Source organism: Schistocerca nitens, chromosome 2 (genome assembly GCF_023898315.1).
Source record: "Schistocerca nitens isolate TAMUIC-IGC-003100 chromosome 2, iqSchNite1.1, whole genome shotgun sequence".
NCBI lineage: Eukaryota > Metazoa > Arthropoda > Insecta > Orthoptera > Acrididae > Schistocerca > Schistocerca nitens.
In genome coordinates, this window is record NC_064615.1 from 346262289 (window position 1) to 346278567 (window position 16279).

Below are 16279 nucleotides of genomic sequence, written 5' to 3' on the forward strand. Positions count from 1 at the left end.
GTAATTTGTCTGTTGAGGTGATGACAATACATGAAACTTGCGGTCTAAGGCGCTGCAGTCATGGACTGTGAGGCTGGTCCCGGCGGAGGTTCGAGTCCTCCCTCGGGCATGGGTGTGTGTGTTTGTTCTTAGCTGTTAGGTCCCATAAGATTTCACACACATTTGAACATTTTGAACATGAAACTTGTCTGATGTAGAAGTATACCTTCCTGAGAATGAAGACCTAGAAAAGGTTATAAGCTGTTCTATGTCTGCCTATATTTTTAACTAAATATCTACTAGTGACCCACCGAGGTTTGGTACGGGTATCTGTAGTGGATGTTTTGTCTGGCATACTAGTAATTTTGTTTACGAGGCACTACACAAGTTCCGATTAAAAATCAGACAGCAACTATTTTAGCAGCATACGCCACTTCCCAGCTCCTAAAAGCATGAGCCCGGCTGTGTCTGACTACAATCCGCCAGCATTGCGAGCCCTCCGTCATAAACGACGCGTCTCTACAGCCGGCGGGCCGGTCACGCCTGTCGGTCGCGAGTGTCAGAACCCCTGCACTGGTTTTAAGAGTACCCTTCACATGCAGACGGAAAACAACATGTATGGGGATTGTAATACATCATAGTTTATAAATAACTAGTTTAGCGCTCGTTACTTTGCTCGCGTATACTCTATGGTCCGCACAGATTTATTTATTTATTGTTTTCCTTTGAATTTTTATGTTGTTGCAACACTTTCTAAACTTTTCATGCTAGATAAGATCATAGAAGCATGATTTTGCCGAATGTACTTCTGATCGAAAAACAATTGTGGTAGCTGGTGTCCAGTGTTTCCCTTAATCACACCTTTTGCGTTCTTGTGGCAGTACTTCCATAGAAACTTCATCGCCTACCATACATTACTTCATATCTAACAGAGAAGTGAAATAACAGTTTTCGAAAACTTTTTAACATAACGAAATATTTTCTTAAGAATTTTCATCCCCTATTTCACCCCTTAGTGGCAGAATTACCAAAAATGCTGAAATATGTATTTCTTATTTCTGACTGGGAAAACAAATACCAGTTTTCGTCATTCTAGCTTCAAAATCGCCTTAATGGCAACATGCATTCAAAAAGCATGTCGTCTCCTTTTTGAGCCCCATAGGAGCACGGGTCAGCTACTACAAACAGCATAGCCAAGATAGACACGAAGCCCACACCTACCACAGTAGTACAAGTTCATATGCCAACTAGCTCAGCAGATGATGAAGAGATTGAAGAAATGTATGATGAGATAAAAGAAATTATTCAGATAGTTAAGGAAGACGAAAATTTAATAGTCACGGGGACTGGAATTCGATAGTAGGAAAAGGAAGAGAAGGAAAAGTAGTAGGTGAATATCCAGTGGGGATAAGGAATGAAAGAGGAAGCCGCCTAGTAGAATTTTGCACAGAGCATAACTTGATCATAACTAACACTTGGTTTAAGAATCATGAAAGAAGGTTGTATGCATGGGAGAGGCCTGGAGACACTGGAATGTTTCAGATAGATTATATAATGGTAAGGCAGAGATTAAGGAACCAGGTTTTAAATTGTAAGACATTTCCAGGGGCAGATGTGAACTCTGGCCACTATCTATTCGTTATGAACTGTAGAGTAAAACTGAAAAAACTGCAAAGAGGTGGGAATCTAAGAAGATGGAACCTAGATAAACTGACTAGACCAGAGGTTGTAGAGAGTTTCAGAGCGGAACACGGGAAAGAAATACGGTAGAAGAAAAATGGGTAGCTTTGAGAGATAAAATAGTGAAGGCAGCAAAGGATCAAGTAGGTAAAAAGCCGAGGACTGGCAGAAATTCTTGGGTAACGGAAGAGACATTTAATTTAATTGATGAAAGGAGAAAATACAAAAATGCAGTAAATGAAGCAGGCAAAAAGGAATACAAACGTCTCAAAAATGAGATAGACAGGAAGTGCAAAATGGCTAAGCAGGGATGGCTAGAGGACAAATGTAAGGATTACCCTTCTGAACCACCGATTTCATATTCTGCGAACAGTCATGGGATCTCGACCAACGCGAGTAGCAATGTCGCGATACGATAAACCGCAATCGCTATAGGCTACAATCCGACCTTTATCAAAGTCGAGGCATCACAACAACGTTTCACCAGGCAACGCCGGTCAACTGCTGTTTGTGTATGAGAAATCGGTAGGAAACTCTCCTCATCTCAGCACGTTGTAGGTGTCACCACCGCCGCCAACGTTGTGTGAATGCTCTGAAAAGCTAATCATTCGCATATCACAGCATCTTCTTCCTGTCGGTTAAATTTCGCGTCTGTAGCACGTCATCTTCGTGGTGTAGCAAATTTAATGGCAGTAGTGTAATTTCAATCCCAAAGAAAGCAGGTGTTGACAGGTGTGAAAATTACCGAACTATCAGTTTAATAAGTCACGGCTGCAAAATACTTACACGAATTCTTTACAGACGAATGGAAAAAACTGGTAGAAGCCGACCTTGAGGAAGATTAGTTCGGATTCCGTAGAAATGTTGGAACACGTGAGGCAATACTGACCCCACGACTCACCTTAGAAGATAGGTTAAGGAAAGGCAAACCTACGTTTCTAGCATTTGTAGACTTAGCTTTTGGCAAGGCTCTCTTCCAAATTCTGAAGGTGGCAGGGGTCAAATAAAGGGAGTGAAAGGCTATTTACAATTTATACAAGAACCAGGAAGCAGTTACAAGAATCGAGGGGAATCAAAGGCAAGCAGCGGTTGGAAAAGGGGTGAGACAGGGTTGTAGCCTATCCCCGATGTTATTCAATCTGTATATGGAGCAAGCAGTAAAGGAAACAAAAGAAAAATTTGGAGTAGGAAGTAAAATACATGTAGAAGAAATAAAAATTTTGAGGTTTGCCGATGACATTGCAATTCTGTCAGAGACAACAAGGAACCTGGAAGAGCAGTTGAACGGAATGGACAGTGTCTTGAAAGGCGGATGTAAGATGAGCATCAACAAACGCAAAACGAGGATAATGGAATTTAGTCCAATCAAATCAGGTGATGCTAAGGGAATTAAATTAGGAAATGAGACAAAGTAGTAGATGAGTTCTGCTATTTGGGGAGCAAAATAACTGATGATTTTCGAAGTAGAGAGGATATAAAATATAGCAATGGCAAGAAAAGCGTTGCTGAAGAAGAGAAATTTGTTAGCATCGAGTATAGATTTAAGTGTCAGGAAGCATTTTCTAAAAGTATTTGTTGGTGTGTAGCCATGTATGGATGTGAAACATGGACGATAAATAGTTTAGACAAGAAGAGAATAGAAATTTTCGAAATATGGCGCTACAGAAGAATGCTGAAGATTAGATGGGTAGATCACGTAGCTAATGAGGAGGTACTGAATAGAATTGGAGAAAAGAGGAATTTGTGGCACAACCTGACTAGAAGAAGGAATCGTTTAGTAGAACACATTCTGCGGATTCAAGGGATCACCACTTTAGTGATGGAGGGAAGGTGTGGAGGGTAAAAATCGCAGAGGGAGACCAAGAGATGAATGCACTAAGTAGATTCAGAAGGATGTAGGTTGCAGAAGTAACTCGGAGATGAAGAAGCTTGCACAGGATAGAGTAGCATGGAGAGCTACAATCAACCAGTCTCTGGACTGAAGACCACAGCAACAACCGGGCTGTAATTTCGAGTAACCCCTTCTTAAACGACGCCCACAGTATGAGATCCACAGCTTTACAGATTTCAAGTCCTATCCGTAGCGATTTGGGCTGGGCGATTATGAGTCAGGGACTGAATTTCCAAAAAGAGTGAAACACGTATTATTTCATTTCTAGCTGAGAAGCCAAATACCAGTTATCGTAGATATAACTTTAAAAATGTTTTCACAATGAAATATTTTCATAAAATATTTCACACCCAACGTTAACTTCTTAGGAGTTGTGTCTCCATGAAATAGTATGTTTTTTATATTAAAACAGGGCAGACAAATACAATTTTTTATAAATTTACGTACAAAAATGCTTGCACAATAAAATAAGTCAGTAAGAACTTGCATCCCTTACTTCACCCCCGTAGGGATTTAAATTTCAAAAACATTGCAACAAGTATTTTTTATTTCTAACCAAGAAGTCAAATTCAAATTTCAGTAGATTTATCTTTAAAGATACTTTCATAAAGAAGTATTTCATAAAACATCCTCTTTGATGTTGAAGTTCTGTAAGATGGCAAGAACTATGCCCCTTACATGAAGTCATTAAAGATCACCAAACTCACGTTGAGCGAACTGTAGGGCTGAACAAAAATTACTGACAAGGCACAATGCATCTTGTAGAGGGTATAGTATGGACGTATTGGAATAATTAATGTTGGGTGATGGTTTTAAAGTAATTCATACGACATGAAAACTTTGTGGAAACACGTCGATTTACTGGAGGCTAATTTATCCCAGGGAAGTTTTCAGAGTTGACCATGGCCGGGTGGTGGCGCGCGGCTGGGGAGCAGCGAAGGGAAGCGACAATAGGCAGCTTAGGGCGGCTCAAACTCTGAGAAAGCGGTAACAGCGCGTGGCCTCCAGCTGCCTTAAGATGAGTGACAGTGAGGGGGTGGTTCACCCCATGTTGATGTACCGGGAAGCTGATGGAGAACTTGTACACCTGTTGATAAATGTCCGTTGTCCTGTTTTCAGTGAAACATGATAAAAAGCTGCGCAAAGCTACGGTGGAGCAGTCAACAGAGGCCAAAATACGCGTGTTCGTGACTATAGCAACTTCAGGCTGAATTCACAGTCCGCAGAGTCTGAAGTAAATCAGGTGAAGAGCGACAGAATGAAATACGCCGGCCTCTGATCGGAACGTAGGACCTAGGAATTTGAAGTACTCTCCTGGGAGTCAGAATTTCGGAAAAATTTGTGTTTTATGCAGATGCTAACCTTGATGGATGGCCTGGGAGGTTGAGAGGAAGGGAAATTTTGTGGGAATTTGTTCACTTCCCAGAGCAGGCATTGGTCGGCGCTGGAAAGTAATGCATAATTAATGCAACTTGCGCTGCAATTGGTGTAAGTGATTTTGCTGGAGGGGAAACCGAGGCGAAGAGCAGACTGGCAGAAGTCTCCGTAGAGGTCTTCCGTTCCCAGCTTGCCTAGAGTGCAAACGTGGCGTTCTTTACTCAGCTTGCCTGAGAGAGAGTGAGCATCTCTGCAGTTTATGACTTAGCAAACAGGAAGTTTGAGCTTGGAGATAGAAAGTTTTTGTTCAGCTATGTACTGAGAAAGATAGCTAGGAGTGAATAGACGAGCGCAGCCTTGCTGCACCACGAGGCTGGCGGACGTCCGCACAATGACGCCGCCCCGCCACGCTGATTCGGTGATATTGCGCCCGCTCTGGCTTCAGTTAGGCCACTGATTAATTTGTTGGATCACGTCAGCAAAGTTTTCACAAGGGTTTCATGGGCAGTGTATTGTAGAATTCTTCTCGCACTTCGCATTACGCATGGGTCAGTCGATAGGAATTAATTTTGATTTATCGTGCTTTACTCCACGTAAATGCAATTTATTCCCACTGCCTGTTAGGAGAGTCATGTAATGTGATGATTGAAGGTCTTGAGTTAAAATAAATTTGTGCTAATTGACTGCATCTGTTTTCAATCAAGTAGTTGAAATCAGAGGCCACATTCTTAATTAATTTTGTGTGCAACATTTGCATCTGGTGCTCAATAGCTGAATATAACATAAATGTGTACCCCTTTTTAATTAAAAGGGATCAATTCTGAATCAATTAATGTCAACACTGCCACCACAGTTCAATCAAGAGTCACAGGGCGTTATTACTTTCTTTGCGTTAACTGATATTGCGGCAGTTTTGCACTCTCTGTTGATCTGTTAGTCAATTAGCTGGGGTGAACACACGCCAAAACCAGATAAGTGACGGTTGGGGTGTTACAGTTCCAAAAACAGTTAAACACTTTTTTTATTTCCAACCGAGAAGTCAGTTAACAGTTTTCATAAATCTAGCTTTAAAAATACTATAGTAGATATTTAATAATGAATTATTATAAAAAACTTTCACCCTCTGCTTCACTCCTCTAGAGTACAAATTTCAAAAAATTCTGAAACACGTATTTCTTTATTTCTGACCGAGAAAACCAATACCGATTTTCGTAGGTCTAGCTTCGAAATTTCCTTAACAGCGACATGTTTTCAAAAAAGATTTAACCCCCTATCTCACCCACTTAGGGGCAGAATTTCGAAAAATACATTCTTAAACGACGCCTACAGTATAACATCAACACTTTCTATATATATATATATATATATATATATATATATATATATATATATATATATAACAAAAATATGTAGCCTATGTGCGTCCGAACGTTCATTAGAGCGTCATGTAAAAATTTGTAGTAAGTCGCTCAAGAACTTTTCGAGGTCTTCTGTAACAACCTCTCCTCTTAATATGTTCCGTATTTACTGTATTTATATGATATGAAATAACTGTAAAACTGATTTTTTTATGAAAACGTGAGACAGCAGCATTGTTGTTCATAATTGTTCATATTTCATATATGCGACAATTGTAGTTAATTTCCGATTTTTCCGTTGGATTTTCGAAAAATTTTCTTTCATACAAACCTTGTCCTGACAATAACGAACACATCAATTTTAAAAAAATCAACCAAATCTGTCAAGTCGTTCTAAGGTGGTGATCTTTCATACACGCGGAAACTGATTTTTATTTATATAGATACACATGAACCTTTCTCGTGAATGAATCTATGTAAAACCCCATCAAAATCCCTGCAGTAGTACCACATATTAGCCTGTACATACAGATGGAAGCGAGCAGAAAGCTTCAGTTTACATAGAGAAAGAATAGATGAAACTGTGATAGATTGTTTACACAATACAAGCACCATGCAGAAGTTGTACGAGGTATTTTTTCAAAATACGTAACAGTATTTATAATACGTGCACTACTATATGGTTCTATTGTGGAGTAGACTGGTAAGCATCAATTTCGTTTGACAAAGTTCGATTAATTTTTTTTTTTATATTTATCTACTTACACTTGTTCTGTTCACTGCATCCATTTCTTAAGACCTATGGAATAACAGTAGCATTTTATTACGCTTTTTTCTTGCGAGCTATGGAATAAGAAAAAGCATATTTTGACACAATTTACATCGCTACAGCCTACTAGTGTTGCATCCCCCCAATAGAGGGAGAACTGCCAATATCTATTGTAAGTACGCTGTTTAGGTTTTTTTATTGGTAACGCCACCTCTGTATGAAAATCACTGGCTGCGCTGTGTGCAGTCTGTGGCTGCTTTGCATTGTTGTAATACTCAACCATTGTAGTGTTAGGCAGCTGGCTGTGAACAGCGCGTAGCGTTGCGCAGTTGGAGGTGAGCCGCCAGCAGTGGTGGATGTGGGGAGAGAGATGGCGGAGTTTTGAAATCTGTCTTGAACTGCTATATATATATATGATGATATCAAGGTAAATACATTGTTTGTTCTCTATTAATATCTTTCATTTGCTAACTATCCCTATCAGTAGTTAGTGCCTTCCATAGTTTGAATCTTTTATTTAGCTGGCAGCAGTGGCGTTTGCTGTATTGCAGTAGTGGGAGTAACCAAGATTTTTGTGAGGTAAGTGATTTGTGAAAAGTACAGGTTAATGTTAGTCAGGGCCATTCTCTTGTAGAGATTAGTGAAAGTCAGATTGCGTTGCGCTAAAAATATTGTGTGTCAGGTTAAGCACAGTCTTGTATAAATGTTCTAAGGGGACGTTTCATATGGCGACCCTGCCAGGATACCTCACTGGAATCTTCTGATTTTTTTCTTGTAGTTTGTGTAATTAGTGTAGCTATTGTTTATTGCTAGCGCGTAATCATAGAGAGAATTTCCTTTGTAGTTGTAGTTTTTCATTGTTGTACAGTAAAACAGTTGTGGCATGCATGTGGATTTGCACCCAGTATTTCGCAGCTGCGCTTGCAATTAAGTAGATAATATTTTCAGTGCTATGTTAATGTGTTCTCTTATTTTTGCTCTTCAGATTGTGCTTTTCTGTGTTATCGTGTGAAATATTGTGACAATAATGGCGTGTGAAAAACGTAACACTAGGCTCCAAAGTAAACTGAGAAATAATAGTGACGACGAGCGTAGCTTATCAGCACCACTGTGTAATGAATTAACAGACATTCGAAGTAGTAATTTGGTAACTGTGCATAGGGAAATGGAGCGGGTGGCAAATAATGGTGTAGACAGTGAAACAGGTAGTGAACAGAGAAGCATTATCGATCGATCGGTCGGCAACAGCTCGCCTCAGGAATCCGAAATGACAGAACACGATATTGCAAATACTGTAGACTTAGGTTTTGGGTCCTCAACGTTTTCTCAAATGAGTCAAGACACATTTTCTGCTTGTCAAAATGTGAATGTTGCCGGTGAAAATGCACTGCCAAAAAGCATAGAGAAACAGTATCCAGACACTAATACATTATTATTGCAATTAATGCAACAAATGGAACAAAATCAGAGACAAATGGGACAAAGTCTTCAAAAGTTAGACACAATGGAACAAAATCAGAGACAAACACAGCAACAGTTAGACACAATGGAACAAAATCAGAGACAAACACAGCAAAAGCTTCAAAAGTTAGACACACTGGAACAAAATCTTAAAAAGTTAGACTCATTGAAACAAACTCTTGAACAAACACGTGAAGATTTAACTACTGAGCTACATAACATTGAATCGAAATGTCAAAAGGTCTGTAATGACGTAAAAACTCAAATTTGTGAGCATTTTCAACCTATTTTTTCGCGGCATGAAAATGCATTACAGAATCACGAAGCAGCCATAAAAGAACTGCAAACTATTGTTCATGAAAATCATGAGACCTTGCAAGCTAAATTTGACTCAGTTGCATCTACCGATTCGGTTACGCAACTTGCAAAAACTCAGGAAAACTTAAAGGACACAGTAGATACTCTGAAATTTGGTTCAGAAAAACACACTGAGGAAATAAGTACACTATCGGAGAAAGTAGCCGAACTTTCGGATCAGTTCACTAATTTATCTACGAAGGTAGATGATAATCTGAATGACACAAAACCGGTAGTCTTTAATGACACAGAAGAGTATGAACAAATTAGGAAATTCAAACAAAATCAGAATCAAATTAATACGCAACACCAAACAGAAATCCGGGAAGTACAAGATCAGCTGACACAGGTAATAGAAGAATTACGTATTTCAGAGGACACTCGCGCCCCAACACGGAAAGAGGGACTTAGAAATACGGAAAAGACGCAAAATAATAACACAGGACATTTCGGAAGTTATGAAAGAAACTGGCAATGTGCACCGAATTTCGAGATGGAACGGCCGACACGACCTAACAATGACCGATATGCGACTCGCCGACATGATGATTTTGACTATAAGCTGTTCATTACTACACGTAAATTCAAAACATTTAAGAATTCTGGCAACGACATTCATCCACAAGCGTGGCTCCATCAATTCTCTCATTGTTTTCCTCCCAACTGGTCGTTAGAACACAGATTAGAATTTATGTGTGGCTACTTAGAGAATGAACCAGCTGTAAGAATGCGATCGGTCATTCACGATTGCCACAGTGAAGGAGAATTTTACCATGCCTTCCTCTCAGCATATTGGTCTCAAGCTACACAAGACCGAGTAAAACATAGCATCATAATGATGAAACATTTCGAACAATCTGAATTTTCCAGTCTTGTGAAATATTTTGAAGACATGTTGCACAAGAATCAATACCTGTCAAACCCATACAGCCCCTCAGAACTCATCCGCATTTGCTTAATCAAATTACCTGAACATTTACGACATATTATTTTGGCAGGACGTTGCAAAATTACAGGTCACATGCGTCACAATTCCGCAATGACAGAGATAATAACTGGACGCGACAAGGCTATTCTCACAACACAAATCGTGACCAAAACAGACACCACCCATATGACAACCATTGGCAGAGTAGTAATAATTACAGAGAAAGATCACATTTCCGTAATAATGAATATGACAGAGATAACCATAGACAATATGGGTACCAAAACAATTATTATCAAGGGAGACAGAATAACTTCAGACGCAACAGTTCAGCGTGCAGTTATGATCAAGGAAGAAATTCTCCACCACATGACCGACAAGAAAGAAATTATGAAATCTACCGACATGACGACAGACGAGATAATCATAACGACAGACCTGAATTTCATCAGAACTGGCGGATTTCAAACAGAGCAGGGCACTTTCGACAACGTGAATTTGTAGAAGCTAGGTCGCCTAATCCCAATAACGACGCGCGCCAACAAAGAGACAGACAATGACCCACACAGCAGGCAGCCGCATGCGCCAGCTGGCTCAGGGAAAAATAACATAGACGCTAACCTTGAGAAAAATTCCAGTATTCTTTACCGACGTATACCACTTGACAATTGCGTTAAAGTTGAAACTCTGCGTACTAGGAAGAGCAAAGGGTTACACAATATTTCACATGTAAAACTGTTTATTGAAAAATAATCTGCTTTTTAACTTTGTCTTTGCCATAAAACTTTTCACTTCACATTTCTAGTATGCTTTGTCAGACTTAAGAAACTGTTAACATGCAACACTGTTTGAAGTTAAATATTCAGTCAAGAACCAAGAGAACTTATTTCAACAGCAATTGCGAATGCATTGTTATAGTGAACACGTCTGTTCACAGTGTTATTGTGTGTGTGCATTCTTGCTTGTTTGTTGCACGATTACGTAACGACTATAAGGCTCACATTCTTAGAACATTTACCAGTACTGCTAATGAAATTTTAATGCAACATTTTGGTTTACTTGAAAATTCATTCTGGATTTAAAGTACTTTCTGTGAGATACCAGATGACACAGTGGTTAGTTTATGTGACAGCTACACGATTTTTATCACGACGCTACTAATGAGTGACACTTTACAATGTTGCTTTTGCAGTGTTTCTGTTTTATATCTGCACAGTTTTTCTGCATTATTCTGGAAAGTAAAACGTGTTTTAGTAGCAACTTTTTTGGTATAGCAACAATGAGACAGCCTTTTTCGTGGCACAACAATACGTTACTGTACAGTACTTTCTTCATCATGCCAATAAGCATAATAACTACGATATCTATACACAAAGCATTTCACTTTTGTTTATCATGAGGTAAGTACATTGACTTCTGCAGAACTTAGCTTTCGGAGGACGATAACTACGACACTTCCACAGAATTATCTTACAGCAAGACGCACATTTAGCGCTACAGGACACGCATTTGAGAGATTAATTTTGTACTTATGCCATTTATTTTTCAAGATTTTTGAATTACAAAGAAAGTTTTCCATGATACATTTCATTCCATTGCTGTAATCTGTAACACCTGAGGGTATAATTACATTAATCCTCAGGGGGGTACACGCTTACTTTGTGTACCATGTGTGTGGCAACCACAAGGAACCCTAGCTAATATGGTATTTGCTTATACAACTTTACACATCGGTACCATATTTCTCTAACACACAAATTACACAGCTATCTGATCATGTAACTGAGAGATAAACATTTTTTTTTTACTACATTAGTGACAGATGTTTACGTAATTACACAGTTGAATAACTTCACACGTATGAAATTGCATTTTGTCAGTACTTTGTGAACTGTTCATATTTTTTTGGAACCATTGTGATACTATGAGAACTTTGAATGATGTATTTGGTATGGGATCATGATTTTTGAAGTGCGTTTGAGGCAGATGACACTTTTGACATGAGCAGAGAATTTTTTTAGGTTTTGAAATTATTGGAGGAAGCTACGACGATTTTGAGAGTTGACTGAGGTATTATGATGTTATTTTTACGACGACGATGTGTATTATGCTGTTGAGCTATGTTTATGATGAACAATTTGATGCTATATGGGGAATTTGATTATGCTATGTATTTATTACGATGGAATAGTGAAGTGTCGTCGCAAGATTGATGTGTCGACGAATATGTATATGTGTAATAAGGTAAGGAGTAATGAAAAGTGATTAGGGACTCTGACTTGTGGAAAAGGTTGTTGGAACCCAATAATCCTACTTCAAGGTTATGAAATGTGTGTAAATGTGTGACTGTATCACAATGCTGACGAATATTTTTTTTTGGACACTTATATTTATAGGATTTTGTTTCTACAGATTTGCAACGCTAATTCTTGACCTGTGAAATATTTTTATATAAGACTGCCACTGTAGCGGAAACTGCTGTCGTAAATATTTCCGTAAGAAAGTTAAGTGACCACCTGCACGTAATACGTCGTGGGCACCCAGATGGGCGACAGCCGCCCGAGAGAAAAAGCCATTAGTGTGTGCCAGAGGCGCAGGTGGAGAACAAAAAAAAAAGGGGGAGGCCATTAACCTAGCTTCTGACATTCCTTTGTAGAAAGCATCGCAAATACGACACTTTCATTACTTGGAAATATATCGTACTTTCTGATATTTACTGAAATCCCTAATGAAATGACAAGAAATAGTTTGTCTACACACCTGATTATGACTACTGTCTTTCTAGATGAGAGATTTTTTTACTACTTATGAAATGCCACATGGCTATTGAACGATGTTCTTATGCTTTGCTTTGTACATAGTTGCTTATTTCATTTGATATCTAGTTTCTAGCTGCACTGCAGCATTGGTAAAAATAAAATTTTATAGATGTATTAATATAAATATTTTCTGTCTACAGATCGAGTAAATAATAATTTTTTTCAAAAAAATGAGGGAGCACAAAAAGACATTTACCTTCACAGGAACTGCATTCATAATTTTCTTTTCAAGTACTTGGTAATTTCTTTTCTAGAATAAATTGTGATGCATCACTCTAGTGTTAAGATGTGACATAGGTATTAGACATGGCCATTTTTTAGTGTAATATTTTTTCTGCTTGAGCTATGTCATGTTTAGATATATGTTTTTTTTATTTGCTGCTGCTGTTTGCCAGGCATAGTGCTATTGAATTTTAATTTGTGTTACTCTTCTAAGCCATTTTACTACTGATTTATTTTTCTTGTTTGCTGCTCATTGCCTTATATTAGTTGTAATACTGCTGCTTGCTTTGCGAATTTGAATATTTTGTCATTGCTGTTTGTGTTAATTGTTTTGTGCTGCTGCATTGCCTCGTCCCTTAGTTTAGCATCTGAGCTCAGTAGATTTAAGTTAGCTTAAGAGGGGGTGCGATGAATTGGAAGAAATGCATTGAGAAGTCTTACAGAAAAAAGGTACAGAAAGCAGTTATATATAGGACTTTTTCAAATAATTAAGAACGAAGGGAGATCTCCAAGAATTAAAGAAAGTTTTGTTTGCAAGATACTGCAGTAAAACAAACCCTGTCCTTTCCCTTTCTGTTATTCCACTATGTATTTGTGTAATCTTGTATATTTGTTTTTTCCTGTCTTTATGTGTTTAGCTGATGAGAGCTATGTTGTAGAATTTTTCTAATACTATGTTATTTACTTTGTAATGATGTGTAGACATTATTTATTCTGGTTTGTTGCTCATATGTGAAGGTGATGTTTCAAAAGTTATTCTGATCTTTTATGTATGTACTCATGTCATAATTCCTGTAACACTGACATATATGTTATTTCGATTCTTTTGTAAAGCCTGTTTTACAAATGTTCTCTTTATTGTTATGTTATTTAATGATGTATTTTGTACCTTTGTAATTGTATTCTTATGTTATAAAATTGTAATTGACACCAGGTCATCAAATTAAGTAACTTGTAAGTTCCATTTCACTGCACACGTTTCTGTTGGTCATAGTATATGGACAATATGTGAGAAGTAGGGACTGTTAGTGTTTGCATGTGTGTTAATAATTCAGCAAGGGACTGGATAACAGCATTGCTGTTTCTAAGGACAATTAAAAAACTTTGTGAGTGCACAAGTGGTGGTTTATGGACTTGCTACATTGTGTGCAAGACTCTTCGATGGTGATTGTGCACCTGCACATTTGCAACAGATGGCTGCTGGCCATCTCTACAAGGACTACAGTGGGTCTACCTCTTTGATGATCCATCAATACCATTATTTCTACAAGGACTGCAGTGTGTCTGCGCCTCTGGTGGCCCACCAATACCATTATCTCTACCAGGACTACAGTGGGTCTGCTCTATGATGACCTAACTACCAATATTCTTCAAAACGTCGACTGACTCCGCTGTGGGTTTGCTCTGTTGTGGCCCATGACCTGTCTGCATGTCGAGAGTCAGTACTGTCTTTCCGTTGGAAGGACAACGCTACTTCTTCAAGATTGCATGGAAATCCACTACTTCCATGTGCATTTTCTTTTACTGCTCAGACTTTGAGAAAAACACTGAAATTTTACTGTGATGAACAATCAGGACTGTCTTTATGGACTGTGAGAAAATTTTAGCTTTTGACCAACATTGTATCAATAAGTGTGTGCATTTGATTTCTTTGTTATTCTAATTACGATTATGAAAAATTTTAACAAATATGTTTTGGCCACTGCCCCAACCAATTTGTAAAATTTTTGTGGGGAGCATGGGGGCTATGTAAGTAGGCTGTTTAGGTTTTTTTATTGGTAACGCCACCTCTGTATGAAAATCACTGGATGTGCTGTGTGCAGTCTGTGGCTGCTTTGCATTGTTGTAATACTCAACCATTGTAGTGTTAGGCAGCTGGCTGTGAACAGCGCGTAGCGTTGCGCAGTTGGAGGTGAGCCACCAGCAGTGGTGGATGTGGGGAGAGAGATGGCGGAGTTTTGAAATTTGTCTTGAACTGCTATATATATATATGATGATATCAAGGTAAATACATTGTTTGTTCTCTATTAATATCTTTCATTTGCTAACTATCCCTATCAGTAGTTAGTGCCTTCCATAGTTTGAATCTTTTATTTAGCTGGCAGTAGTGGCGCTCGCTGTATTGCAGTAGTGGGAGTAACCAAGATTTTTGTGAGGTAAGTGATTTGTGAAAAGTACAGGTTAATGTTAGTCAGGGCCATTCTCTTGTAGAGATTAGTGAAAGTCAGATTGCGTTGCGCTAAAAAATATTGTGTGTCAGGTTAAGCACAGTCTTGTATAAATGTTCTAAGGGGACGTTTCACTATATACAAATTCCGCAATCCGCTATAGTCGTAGCATTATTATCGATTTCACTGCCACTCCACTCTCATGCACAAACTGATTAAAGAATGGTTGCCTGTATGCCCCTGTATGGATTGCAATCTTTTTTATGTTTGCTACACTAGTTTCAGCTTTTTGATGGTGAGAATACAGCGAGAAGTACGTTCACAGTTCTCCAGAGCAATGATCAAAGAAACATTGTTACTGAACTTTTAATTATACTGTGCTAGATATGGTGTCTGCAAGATATCAGATTTCGACTAGAGTAGAGTGTGTCCCACCCTTCCTCCCTCCACACATAGACAATGTGCGAACTCGCCTGGTTTAGATGCATGATTGCACTGTGTAATCTACACTGAAGAGCCAAAGAAACTGGTATACGTGCCTAATATCGTGAAGGACCACTGCGAGCACGTAGAAGTGCCGCAACACGACGTGACATGGACTCGAAGAGTGTTCCTAGAGCCACTCTGTAACAATTCTGGACTGTGGGGTGCCACATGGTCCTGCTGGAATTGCCCAAGTCCGTCGAAATGCGCAATGGGCATGAATGAATGGAGGTGATCAGAGAGGATGCTTTTACGTACGTGTCATCTTTCAGAGTCGTATCTAGACGTATCACGCTTCCCATATCACCCTAAATGCACACGCCCCACACCATTACAGAGCCTCCTCCAGATTGAATAGTTCTCTGCTGACATGCACAGTACATGTATTATGAGGTTGTCTCCACACCCATACACGTCCATCCACTAGATACAATTTGAGACGTGACTCGTCCGACCAGGCAACATGTTTCGAGACATCAACATTCCGATGTCGGTGTTGACGGGCCCAGGCGAGGCGTAAAGCTTCGTGTCGTGCAGTCATGAAGGATACACAAGTGGGCCTTCGGCTCCAGAAGCCCATATCGATGATGTTTTGTTGAATTGTTCGCACGCTGACATTTGATGATGGCCCAGCATGAAATCTGCAGCAATTTCCGGAAGGGTTGCACCTCTGTCACTTTTTATTTATTTATTTATTTATTTATTGTTCCGTGGGACCAAATTAAGGAGAAATCTCCATGGTCATGGAACGAGTCAATACATGAAATTATAACACGATATTAGTAAC